This window comes from Lycium barbarum, chromosome 11 (assembly GCF_019175385.1).
Source record: "Lycium barbarum isolate Lr01 chromosome 11, ASM1917538v2, whole genome shotgun sequence".
Classification (NCBI taxonomy): domain Eukaryota; kingdom Viridiplantae; phylum Streptophyta; class Magnoliopsida; order Solanales; family Solanaceae; genus Lycium; species Lycium barbarum.
Window position 1 is genome coordinate 47,971,564 of NC_083347.1, and position 14,044 is coordinate 47,985,607.

A 14,044-nucleotide genomic window follows, 5' to 3' on the forward strand; every position below is an offset into this window, starting at 1 on the left:
ATCACCCACGTCCATGCACATGCATTGCTCACCTTATATCTCATCTTAATTTAGCCAACTTTCTCATCTCACATCGGATACCTTCGAAATCTCGCCTAAGGTCATCAAACGTCGTTTCTTTCTCATGGACATCATGCACTCATACTTATCACTAGTTCGTTCACTTACGTACCAACGAAATTTTTTTCCGAGGTGTAACATTCTTCCCCCCTTAAGAACATTCGTCCCCGGGAATTCTACAAAAATTTCGCCAGAGTTTCCCTTATATTATGGCGCTACCATCCTGCCACAACAACCCATAATTTCGATGCCACACACGACCACAACATAACAACATAAATTTTTTGGCCACACATGACCCAAATGCATAAAAGGAAAATATACATACCTTATGATCTTGACGTCTCATCTTCGGCTTCTTCCAAGGTCTGAAATAAATGTGGGTATTTGGATCGCATACTTTCTTCTGCTTCCCATGTCATCGCCTCTCGTTTACTTCTTCTCCATAGAACCTTAACCGAGGCCACCTCTTTGTTTCTAAGCCTCCGTACTTGCCTGTCTAATATGACAATGGGTACCTCTTCATAAGTCAATTTATCTGTCACTTGCACATCATTTACTGGGACGATCCTAGTGGGATCTCCAACACATTTTCGAAGCATCGAGACATGAAATACTGGATGGACTGACTCCAATTCCGGAGGTAGATCTAACTCATAGGCCACTTTGCCTATTTTGCGCACAATCTCATATGGTCCGATATACCGGGAACTAAGCTTCCCCTTTTTGCCAAATCTCATAACGCCTTTCATTGGCGACACTTTCAAGAATACCCAATCCTTCACTTTGAACTCCAAGTCTCTTCGACGATTATCCGCATAGGACTTTTGACGACTTTGGGCTGCTAACAACCGATCTTGTTTAAGCTTGACTTTCTCTATAGCTTGCTGGACCAAGTCTGGCCCTATCAATTTAGTTTCTCCGGTTTCAAACCACCCAATTGGGGATCTACACTTTCGCCCATATAAAGCTTCATATGGTGCCATTTGAATACTGGAATGATAACTATTATTGTAAGCAAATTCAATGAGTGGCAAATGATCATCCCAATTTCCTCCAAAATCTATCATACATGCTCGTAACATATCCTCAAGAGTCTGAATAGTACGTTCAGCTTGTCCATCGGTCTGGGGATGAAATGTCATGCTAAGGCTAACTCGGGTCCCTAAACCCTCTTGGAAAGACCTCCAAAACTTAGCTGTAAACTGAGTCCCTCTGTCGGAGATAATAGATACAGGGACGCCATGGAGTTTTACTATCTCTTTAAGATAAAGCTTCGCATAATCTTCTGCCTCATAGGTCGTCCTGACCGGTAAGAAATGAGCTGACTTGGTGAGTCTATCCACAATCACCCATATGGAATCATACTTACGTCGAGAACGGGGTAAGCCTGAAATAAAGTCCATGTTAATCACCTCCCACTTCCAAGTTGGGATTTCTATAGCTTGCAACAATCCACCCGGCTTTTGGTGTTCAATCTTCACTTGTTGGCAATTAGGACACTGAGCTACAAATTCCGCTATATCTTTCTTCATCCCATTCCACCAATATATAGACTTAAGATCATGATACATCTTCGTCGCTCCGGGGTGAACAGAATAACGGGAACTATGAGCTTCTCTCAAAATCTGGTGGCGTAAACTGCCACATTGGGAACACATAATCTTCCTCTACATCGGAGAACTCCGTCTCCTGAAATGTCAAATGATGACTCCTTTTTATGAGGAGTGTATTTCTGTACTGCATTAGCATGGGATCCTCATGTTGTCACTCTCTCACTTCTGCTACTAGCGACGAGACTGCTGTATTCTGTATAGTAGCTCTGCTGCTACTTGATTCCACTACTCGGACTCCTAGGCTAGCTAACTGTTGAAGCTCACGGGCCATCTCTTTCTTTTTTGGTCATACATCACTTAGACTTCCCATCGACCTACGGCTAAGAGCATCAGCCACCCCATTTGCCTTTCCGGGGTGGTACAGGATCTCAACATCATAGTCTTTTAGCAACTCTAGCCATCGTCGTTGCCGCAAATTCAACTCTTTCTGCTTGAAGATGTATTTAAGACTCTTATGATCTGTGTAAATATCTACGTGGACAACATATAAGTAATGTCTCCATATCTTTAATGCATGGACCACCGCGGCCAATTCGGTAGGCTAATTCTGCTCATGTTTTCGCAATTGCCTTGAAGCATACGCAATCACTTTGCCATGTTGCATCAACACACATCCTAGCCCAACACCTGAAGTGTCGCAATACACAATGTATCCTTCCAATCCCTCTGGAAGTGTCAGAACAGGGGCAGAAGTCAACCGACCCTTTAACTCTTGGAAACTACGTTCACAAGCATCTATCCATTAAAACTTGGCTGATTTCTGTGTCAACTTTGTGAGTGGTGCAGAAATAGAGGAAAAACCTTCAACGAATCTCCTGTAATAACCTGCTAAGCCCAGAAAGCTACGAACCTCTGTAGGAGTTGTGGGTCTTGGCCAAGTCTTCACGGCCTCAATCTTTTGACTATCCACTCGGATACCATCAGCTGCAACAATATGCCCTAAAAATGCCACTGAGTTCAACCAAAAATCGCATTTGGAAAACTTTGCGAATAACTCTCGAGTTCGAAGAACTCCAAGGACAATACGAAAATGATCCGCATGTTCTGCCTCGGATCTAGAATACACCGAGATGTCATCGATAAATACTATCACAAATAAATCCAGGAAGGGCCTGAATACATTATTCATCAAATCCATAAATACCGCTGGCGCGTTCGTTAGCCCAAATGACATTACCCGGAATTCAAAATGACCATATCTCGTTCTGAAGGCTGTCTTAGGGATATCTTCCTCCCTAACTCTCACTTGATGATACCCGGACCTCAAATCAATCTTTGAAAACCATTTGGCGTCTTGCAATTGATCAAACAAGTCATCAATCCTTGGGAGAGGATATTTATTCTTAATCAGTACTTTATTCAATTTCCTATAATCAATGCACATTCTCAGGGAGCCATCTTTCTTTCGGACGAACAATACGGGCGCTCCCCACGGGGATGAACTAGGCCTAATGAAGCCTTTATCAAGCAAGTCTTTCAATTGCTCCTTCAACTCTTTCAATTCTGCGGGTGCCATTCTATATGGAGGAATAGATATAGGTATGGTGCCTGGCAACACATCAATGGAAAAATCAATCTCCCGTTCGGGAGGAAGGCCTGGAAGCTCTTCCGGGAACACATCCGGAAATTCATTCACTACGGGAACTGACTGAAGAGTTGGCGACTCAGCTTCTACATCTTGAACTCGTACTAGATGATAAATGCACCCTTTTGTGATCATTTTCCTTGCCTTTAGATAGGAAATAAACCTACCTTTTGGTGATGCCGTATTTCCTTTCCATTCTAACACTGGTTCTCCCGGAAATTGGAAACGAACCATTTTCATTCTACAATCAACATTGGCGTAACAAGAAGCCAACCAATCCATGCCCATAATAACATCAAAGTCTACCATTTATAGCTCATGTAAATCAATCATGGTACGACGGTCACAAATCATAACTACACAATCTCTATATACTCGGCTAGCTATTACCGATTCACCCACGGGTGTAGACACCTCAAACGGTTTGATCGACTCCGGCTCAGCTATAAATTTACCCGCAATATAAGGAGTAACATATGATAACGTGGAGCCCGGATCAATTAAAGCTTATACATCATGAGAGAATACAGATAATATACCTGTGACCACGTCAGGAGAAGACTCAAGATCTTGGCGTCCAGCCAAAGCATAGATACGGTGCTGAGGGCCGCTAGTACTGGGAGCTCTGCCTCTACCTCTACCATGGCCGACTGGTGCATATGAACCTGGCCCCGTAGGGCATACAGATGCCGAAGATCCGGCTACCGACCCTGATGGTTGGGTCCTACCTCTACCATGTACTGAGGGGCAATCACGCATAATATGGCCTGGTCGACCACATGAATAGCAAACATCTGAACCCAATCGGCATTGACCCCAATGCGACTTCCCACACTGGGAACATCGTGGTATAGGTGGCCTTGACTGGCCTGAATCACCTCTAAACTAGGACCCCGAATAACTCTGACTCAGCCCGGGATGAGTAGATCTATCAAGGCTCTGGCCTGAAAACTGTGGAGGTGCACTGGTCATAGAATAGCCCGAATGTCTAGGGAACTGTTGCATGTGTCCGCCTCTGGATTCACTTATTGGGCCCGAAGATCTGGCCCTCTTGCTATGTCCCCTATCCTGTTCACGTTCACTTCTCCGCTGCTGTAGGCTTTCCTCTAAGTTCTGAGCATGTGCCTGAATGCGTGCAATATCCATACCGTCCTGAAGAGACGCAGTCAAGCATTTGTCCATCAGATGGGGCCCTAGGCCCTTTACAAATCGGTGTACCCTGTCGCCTATATCTGCTACCAGGGCCGAAGCATACCTGGCCAAGGAGTTAAAACGGAGGCTATACTCTAGGGCACTCATACTGCCTTGCCTCAAATTTAAGAATTTATCGGCCCTAGCTCGCCGAACTTCTGGGGGCATATAATGACGGAGAAAAGCATCAATAAACTCTTGCCATACCGGGGGAGGTGCATTTGCTCCCTGTGAAGCCATCCATACTGTATACCACTGAATTGAGATATCTCTCAATCTATATGACGCTAACTCCACTGACTTGGTGTCCGGAACATGAATCAACCGGAGCGTCCTTAGCATACCATCAATAAAGTCCTGGGGATCCTCCTCCAGTTTTGACCCAAAGAATTACGGAGGGTTCAAAGTAATGAAATCACGGGCTCTTGCACTAACAGCCCTATCACCATACCCTGAACTGTGCCTCTGAGCCTGGGCCGCAACCAATTGAGCCAATAAAGTAATGGCCTCTTTTACATCTTGGCCCGAAGCATTTGGTGGAGGAGCTGGAGGTGCTGGAGCTGGGGCTGAGGCTCCCTCACGCTCCTCAGAGACGGGCACTATCTGGGAGGACTGAGATTGAGCCGCACCCTAGGACTCACTTTCCTTTACTACCGGTGGCGGTGCTTTCTTAGCCCGCTTCTCTGCCACCGTCTTGCCCTTCTGGGATGCCGTAGTCTTTCCTTTTTTAGGCATCTCTGAAATACACAACACATGATTTAGGAGCAAGAATTTCCTACATCATAGCTCTATCGCACGATTCTTATGAAGAAAGAAGGTCATTTATTCCTAAAATGTCCGCAGCTTCTTATTTATAAGTGTGGCGCGCAACACACCCATAATCAAGACTCTACTAGACACGGCTCGTAGACACACCCTAGGACTGAACTGCTCTCATACCACTTTTTGTCACGACCCGACTAGGAGGCTGCGACGAGCACTCGGTGCTAGCCCACCCGGGCACCCTCTTAGCTTACTCTTATGCTTACATCTAGGTGAGCCACATAATTATACATGCATTTCCATTCATTCGTCAACTAGTCTCATTTGGACAACAGCACATTTATATCATCATAGGCATCTATGCCAATCAATGTACATGGGCCAACGAAGCCGACAAAATGATATACAAAACATAGGCCGACAAGGCCAAACACATCTACCCACACACACACATGTCTACGAGCCTCTAAGAGTATAACATATCACATTAGCGGGACAGGACCCCGCTATGCCCATAATTATATACACAAAAGAATGAGTACCCAAAAGATATGGCTCCGAAGGAAATGGATCTCTCTATGTAATCTCCGAATAGGCAGCTCTGGATAAAGTCTGTCTCCCTGTGCACCTGCGGGCATGACGCAGCGTCCACAAACAAAAGGACGTCAGTACGAAGAATGTACAGAGTATGTAAAGCATGAGCAATATCAATAATTAAGCATCATGAACAACATATAGCATAGGAGGGGGAGACAATAATATCATCGTCATAGCACTTACCTGCCTTTCGTAGAACTTTCCATTTTTCGTACGTATTTGTACACCTACGTCATCATCCGTATTCCATAATAGTACTCGTACCATACTTGTGCTCATATTCCTATACATGTCCTTATTCGTATTCTTATACATAGTCTTATCACATTCATATTCATATTATATACATAGTAATTTCATATACATAGTATTTACATAGCATACCCGACCTCATAGGATCGGTGTTTCATACATACTTGGCCAACCAAGGCTCAAGGTTACTCATACCTGGCCCTACCAAGGCTTCAGGGTTATCCGTACCATCTGCAGAGGTGTGCGCGCATTTCGTAATCGTATACATACTTTATAAATATTCATATACATATATCCTACCCGACGTTATAAGCTCGGGGTGTCATTATAGCCCTTCATAGGCACATACAAGTATAATAGCCCGTAGGCACCTTTAGCATCATTATTATTATCATCGCCATCACTATCATCATCATTTTCGCTACATCTATATCTTATGCTTACTCGTCATATGGGGTGCGTAGTACAATCGTAGTACATATCGAGGATCGTGAGCTTATGAGCTCGGAGTGTCAATCATTTGAATACAACATACTCATATAGAGGGTTTAAGTGTTTGGCCAAGGAACCATGCCTTATGAAAGAAGGGTTAGCCTTACATACCTTTTCGTCGGACTATTCTACACTTGCACGTTTCCTTCCAATGCTAGCGTCTATACCTTCATTAATATCATAACAATGGCCATTAGTCATTCACATTATCCACATTATCTAGATTCCTTAATTTTTCTCTAATTCACCCATATTCATGGTCATAACATCCAACTTCGTCCATTCATCTAAAGTGTCTATTTCGTGATGTTAGTACCATTTATAATACATTCATATCACAACACAACAACATTCATGATTCAATTCAAACTATTCCTCAAAATGTTACTATTCATCATTCATGACCTACTTGACCATATTTTCTACAATTCATGTATTTCAACTCTTCAATACCTTAAACATCATGACAAAAATCATGAATCTTACCTTAGAAGTTGTAGGAACAAGCTTTGGTTAATAATACTCCACTTTGAGCAAAACCCTAGTTTTTCTCCATTTGGATTTCTTGACCTAGGTGATCTTTGATGATGTTCTTACTCTTGATTCACCTTGTTATATGTTGTTGATCCTCAAATATCCTTGAAAACTTGTATAATAAATGTAGAGAGAGGTTTTAGAGAGAAGTGGTGTAATGTTGTAATGAAACAAAACAAGTGTTGGTCCCTTTATTTAATGACTTGCAAAATCTGTGCTGAGGTGAACAGTGGTCGTCCATCATGGTTTACGGCCCGTATTGCAGTTTACGGACCGTCCCTCGTGATCGTCTTTAACCATTTCCAGAACCAGAAGCTTTAGCTGCTTGCATGGTGATTTACGACCATAGTTTACGGTCCGTCCTAGAACTTTACGACCACTGGACAGTTGCAATTCTGCAACTTCCCATATTTCTTAGACTTCTCATTTTAATCACCCACGTCCATGCACATGCATTTCTCACCTTATATCTCATCTTAATTTAGCCAACTTTCTCATCTCACATCAGATACGTTCGAAATCTCGCCTAAGGTCCTCAAACGTCGTTTCTTGCTCATGGACATCATGCACTCATACTTATCACTAGTTCGTTCACTTACGTACCAACGGAAATTTTTTCCAAGGTGTAACAGTTCAATACAAAATGCAATTGTGCATTCTTCAATCTTTTATCGTTTTCTTGTTGCCACGAGTAACTAAACACCTTTACTAAGGTTGTGAACTCAAGGATGGGTGTTTTGTGATTGAGGATTGTGATTGATATACGCATAATGGATTGTTAGGGTTTATTTGTTCTTCGTTTTCATAATATAGTTAGTGGTTGCAAACATTAGCTAATGCCATAAACTTTGGTTTATTTGGGAAAATAATTGGGGTTTGGTAACAAGTATCGATAACTCAAGGCATTAAACCATGTTTAATAAATTCACTTAGGAATAAGAGGAATTTACTTAGCATAATTAACCGTTCTTCATGCATACTTTCTTATCTTTGGAAAAAGCATAGAAAGAAATAATCTTTTCTTATTGGTAAATAGTTTAGATTCACATAGAGGTTAAGTACATCCATACAAACGATCCATTAGAAGTATATCAAGATTGTCACGCAAAAACCTACCCCAGACATGACCGGCATCCGACGTCATGAACAACATTGGAAGAACCTAAAAGATGCACAATGACACTTGAACCCGCCAGGTTCAATCATCACTTCCAACAGTTTATAAAATAAATTTAAACAAGTCATGATGTAAGAATAAAATCAGCGAAAGTCTTTATAATTTAAACAATTCAACCAAAACATGATAGTGCGCCCGAAAGAGTTAAACAACAACTCTTCTTCTACCCACATTTGAATGTATACTAAGGAGCTTCTAAGAATAAGGAATAAACGTCTAACTCATCGGGACGCAGCCTGGAAACTAATATAAATAAATGGAATCAATAAATGGGGTGTCCCATGAACAAGCATGTGGGCTCACCAAATCAGCAACATCAGCAAGTTCTACTAAACGTTCTGAATGTCACGAACCCGCTCTTCTTCATTACCTAACATACCATAAAAAACAACAATGGTATGCCTGAGTACTTCGTACTCAGTGAATGCCTCGGGGACAACAAGTGATATGAACATAAAGTGTAATAACATATAAAGAAATCAGTTCTAAGGATAGTGTGACATAATATGGAAACAGTTATTCAGCTTGTTCATCTCAATGGAAGACAATTATCAAAAACAGGTTATAAAGTCCTTGTCAAGTTCCAACCTCCGAATATGCCATTTCAGTTTATCATTATTATTAACAACAGTTCCATTAAAAGATAGGAATATCACACTTGCCAATACAGGCCCAAAAATCAATCATAACGAAGGGATGACCTTTGAGGTTCCCTAATCATAGCAGCGCATCACACCGAAATATGAAATTCAACTGTGGCTATCCTTCCTCCCGAATAGCTAGGCATAATCATACTCCAGGTAGCGAACTTAGAAGTGGCCACTCTTCCTCCCGAATGGCTAGGCATTATCACTCTAGGAACCATAGTGGCTACCCTTCCTCCCGAGTAGCTAGACAAAACACAACAAGTCCAGTTTTCATAGCATAAAAGCCAATTCATAATTCATTTGTAATGTCGTCACATCATCAATTGTCATTAAGGTTCATTATGCCATATTGAAAGAATAAGTCATTTTAATCAATGTTTTGAAAACGTTTAACTTCCTTACGAAAGATTTCCATGTCGTAATTCATCAATGAGAATATCATTACCAATCCTTAACCATCATTATTAAGCATCTCTTATAGAGGAAAACGTTCATAATACCATATACATATATAGGGTTTGTTACAATCTAGGTTTAATGTGGGGTTTTCCTCTCACACACATTAACCACCATTTAGACATGAATTAGAGTTCAAGAAACATGAAAAGATTACTTTTCTTTTTATTCATTAAAGAACCTTGAATGACATTTATACTTCCAACAATAGTTTCAAAAAGTGATTTTCATTCAAAATAAGTTTTCAAAAGAGAGACATACCTTAATATGTTAAACGAAGTTTAACAATTCACTTTTCTAATGAAGAACACCCAAAACCCTAGCTTAAATCACTTTAGAAAGAATTATGTTGCAAACCCTTGTTGTGGGAGGTTGATAGGAGAATAACACATTGTTCTAGGGTTTAGAGAATGAGGAAAATCTGATTTTTCGAGTTAAGGGATGAATTTATATAAATCCTGCAGGGTCCGTGCTTGGCACAAAAGTGGACGAGCAAAGCTGAAAGCTGATTTTTCCCGTCTCGCCATCATCCTCGTGAGGCATGGACTTGGGCGAGCCAATACAAATAACTCTCGCCTCGTTTTCTCGCCTTGGCCTCACTTTACTGGTTTGTGGCACTCAAAATAAGTCTAACTCGTCCCATTTCTCGCGCAGCAAGACCTAGAATTGAGCCAGGAAGTCTACCAACTTGTCTGGCTCGCTAAGGTTCGTGCTTGGCAAGACTTGAAGATGAGCCGGGACAAGCTTCCTTCATGAATTCCTATGCATGCGAAATCCTTAGTATGAACTCCATATCCACCATATGCATCAACATACTCTCAAATCATGGATGTGGCTTAGCTTAGAGGTACGAGGAATTACAAACTACTTATCAACAAAAACCATCCCGAAAGGTTTCACATTTATTCATTCACACTTAACCCGAATCTATGGAATGTTACAAAGATCAAGACCCATGATCATACACTTTATCTGACGAGGACACAACGTTGGTTCTTTTTACCCATATATTTACAACTCTAAATTTCTAGTTACTTTAAATTAGTCCACAAACCAAAACTCTTATAAACCCTTTTTCTGGAATACACCAGGACCGCAAGATTAGTATAATACTTATTTAGTAAACTTTTCACACCATATTCTCTGTGGGATTCGACCCCAACCTTTTTGGGTTACTATATTTGACATCTTTACGCTATTAAAAGATGTAATTTGAGCGTATCAAATTTTGGTGTCGTTGCCAGGAAATGCGGTTTAGAAATTACTAAATAGTGTTTACTCTTCTTAAAGTCTTTGTCCTATTCCAACACACCTTGTGTCACGCCCCAACCTCGGTGAGGCGTGATTGGCACCCCGCAATTTACTGGGCCGAGCAAACCAAATTGTAACTCGCATAATCTATGTCTCCAATGGAAAAATAAGGCCAAGAAGGCCAACTATGAATATAATATCATGCATACGTATAAGTACAATAGGCCTACGACGTCAACATATCCACTAACAAAACATAACTAAGCTGTATATAGGAATTTGTCTGCAAAGCCTCTATGAACATGACTGAAGTACATAAGTCGGTACAGGGCCCCCCATATACCCTTAACACAAAATACAAATATAACCCAAACTCGACAATGCTCCAGGAAGGAATGGAGCCCAACAATCAAAACTAGTACCTGAAAGCAGCCTACTGTAGAAGATCCTCGTCCTGTCTATCTACACCTGCGGGCATGAACGCAGCGTCCATAAGAAAGGACGTCAGTACGAATAATGTATCGAGTATGTAAGGCAGGATTGTAATAGAATAAGTATGTAATGCAAAGAAGAATATAAGCATCAACTTGGCACTTCTGACTTACTAAAGAGAATCTAGCATATATATATATATCTCTCTCCATACTCTCATATCTTCAACTACCTCTGTGTATAATAATAATACTATGATCCTGACCCACGTATCCTCCTGGTACTATCTGCCCAACTGATCAGTGGTAATTGCCCGACCGACCATAGCACGGTGGTAATAACTGCCCGTCCGATTATTGCCCGATGGTAGAGCGCAACTGCCCGACTGATCAATGGTAACTGCCCGACCAGCCGTAGCACGGTGGTAACTGCCTAACCAGCCATAGCATGGTGGTAAATACATATCTACCCAATCGGCCGTAGCACAGTTGTAACATCTGCCTGACTGGTCGTAGACCAATGGTAATTATAAGCGACATTATAACCAAACTTCAACAAGTAATCTCTATGCACTTCTCATGGTCATCACATAACCCGTAGGGTTTACATAATCACATAAGACTTATAAGCACAACTCAGGCTATTATTCCTTCTTCCCGTTTGATTAGACAATAACCAAATCCTAAGATACAACATAAACCTCTCTTCGAACATTAAACACCTCATTAGGGATTCCTTACTAGCACTCTATTCATGTCCTATATAACGTTCCTTAAGAACCTGTTCCTAAACTTATTGGATTATTATTATGGAACCATCATCATGAACACATCTCACCTTGAAGGAACAAGATCATAAGGTGAGATCAACATCAATGAATAACATCAATAGCTATGAAACAAGTTCAATGATATCACAAGAACATTGGGAACTGTAAGTTTTGGTATTTTTAGAAACAGGGTTATCGAGGATATCATATATAGGTTCACAACAAGGAATCAGGCCTTAAGAAAGAATAGTTTAGCCTTAACTTACCTGGAAACTCACTTCTTGACTTTTCGACCTACCTCTCGGCTTGCAATCTATTTACTATCGTTCGTAGTCTCGTAATCTAAATATTGTTAAAACCATTCATACTATTGTTAGGCTCACCATCATACATTAGTCTCAAGCCTTTAATTAAAATCCTTTTAGAATATGCCGAAATTCGGGCAGCATCTCCCCTGTTTATATGCCCAGCCCGAAATCACAATCCAGCAACTAACAACAACAACAACAATACCAACATCAACAACAATATTATCAATACCAATATATTCCATAAACATCTCACACGATGTTTTATCCAATTTCTCAACCCATAAATTCATTATATGATCAGTTAATAACTTTTCTTCCTTAAATAAGCTTGAATCAATATTTATAAGGGAAGACTCATACATCACTTCCACTAGAACTGCAATCTCCTCAATATTCACCTTGAATCCAAGCCATGACTCGTCGCAATATGATATTATAATCATAACTATACGCTCTCTGGACCTAAATCCGGAGATTTCACTTAATTTGCGTTAAAATTTGATAAATGGAAGTTGGAGGAACTCTCCAGAATATTTGGGAACTTTTGGGGGGTATTTGTCTGAAAATAAGGGGGTAAACCCCCTTTTATACTTGGCTAGAGTCGGTTAGCACCGACTCAAAAATTGCTCAGCACGATCGCGCTGTCTTGTGGCGCATTCGCGTTGAGTTTCTGGGTTTGCAATGCGCTTTCGCGCCACCTTCTGCCGCGTTCGCGCAAGGTTACTTCTCTGCTCTGACAGCCCATCTTAAAATACTCATAATTCTCTATTCCGACGCTGGATCAATGTGTGGTTTGTTGTGTTGGAAACTACACTTCATGAATTTCACTTTAGGCTTTTGCTTTGCTTCAAAACTTCACATTTACTAAAAGATATTCTTTCTCGAAGTTGGGTAGAAATTTCCATTCATTTTTTCTCCAAAGTTCCAACAAACTTAATTTCCTTAATTACTTGTCCTCCAATCCTTCCATAGCTTATTATATGAACTTAAACCCTCACAATCATAAGATAAGCGCATATAATCTCACATACCTCCTGAAAGGTAGCTCGAATCTCAACGTACGAAACTACGGGGTGTAACATCCTCCCCCCCCCCCCTTTAAAAACATTCGTCCGCGAATGTTAAACTCTTAGGGATCTCTATGGAAATTTCTACAGAGTTTCCTCGGTAACTATAATACTACCAACCTTTGACGCAACAAGCTAATACACACAATACCACACAGGCCACCAAAAGTAATAAAAACTTTTTTACCACACATAACTAGTAAATATACTCGTATTATCATAGGGTAGCTGCTCCTGATTCTGATGCCTAGTCAAAGCATATATGCGGTTCTGACCACCTTCAAAGCTAGACGCTCCACCTCTACCTCTGCCTCTGCTAACTGATGTCTGAGGGCCTCGTTCTAGAAAGCATTCTAAGGAAGTTGAAGCTGCTACTCATCTAGTGGGCCGAGCCATACCACCTTTATCATTCATCAGGCAATCCCTCATATAGTGACCTGAAACACCACATGTATAACATTGATAACGTCCAAATCCACCCTATTAATTAGAATGGGCACGGTCGTATGCAAATATATTTACCCAACTATGAGTCGGGGTCGAATCCCACAGAGAACAATATGTAGGCGATTAGGAAAAGTAGGAATTTTCACCAATGATAGCTAAAGCCAAACGATGGATAATATTTTGGTTTTGTTTGAGAGAAAATTATAGCTAATGCAAAAATGTAAACTAACCTAGAAATCAAGTAAAATGATCAATGGCCACAAGCATGGATACAAGGGAAACTACGCTCAAGTAACGATCCAATGTACTTCATGATTTACAAATAATGGTGAGTTTATATTACTTAGCCTTGGATAATGACTCTAAATTAGCTTCTTCCGAAGACCAACTAGACTACC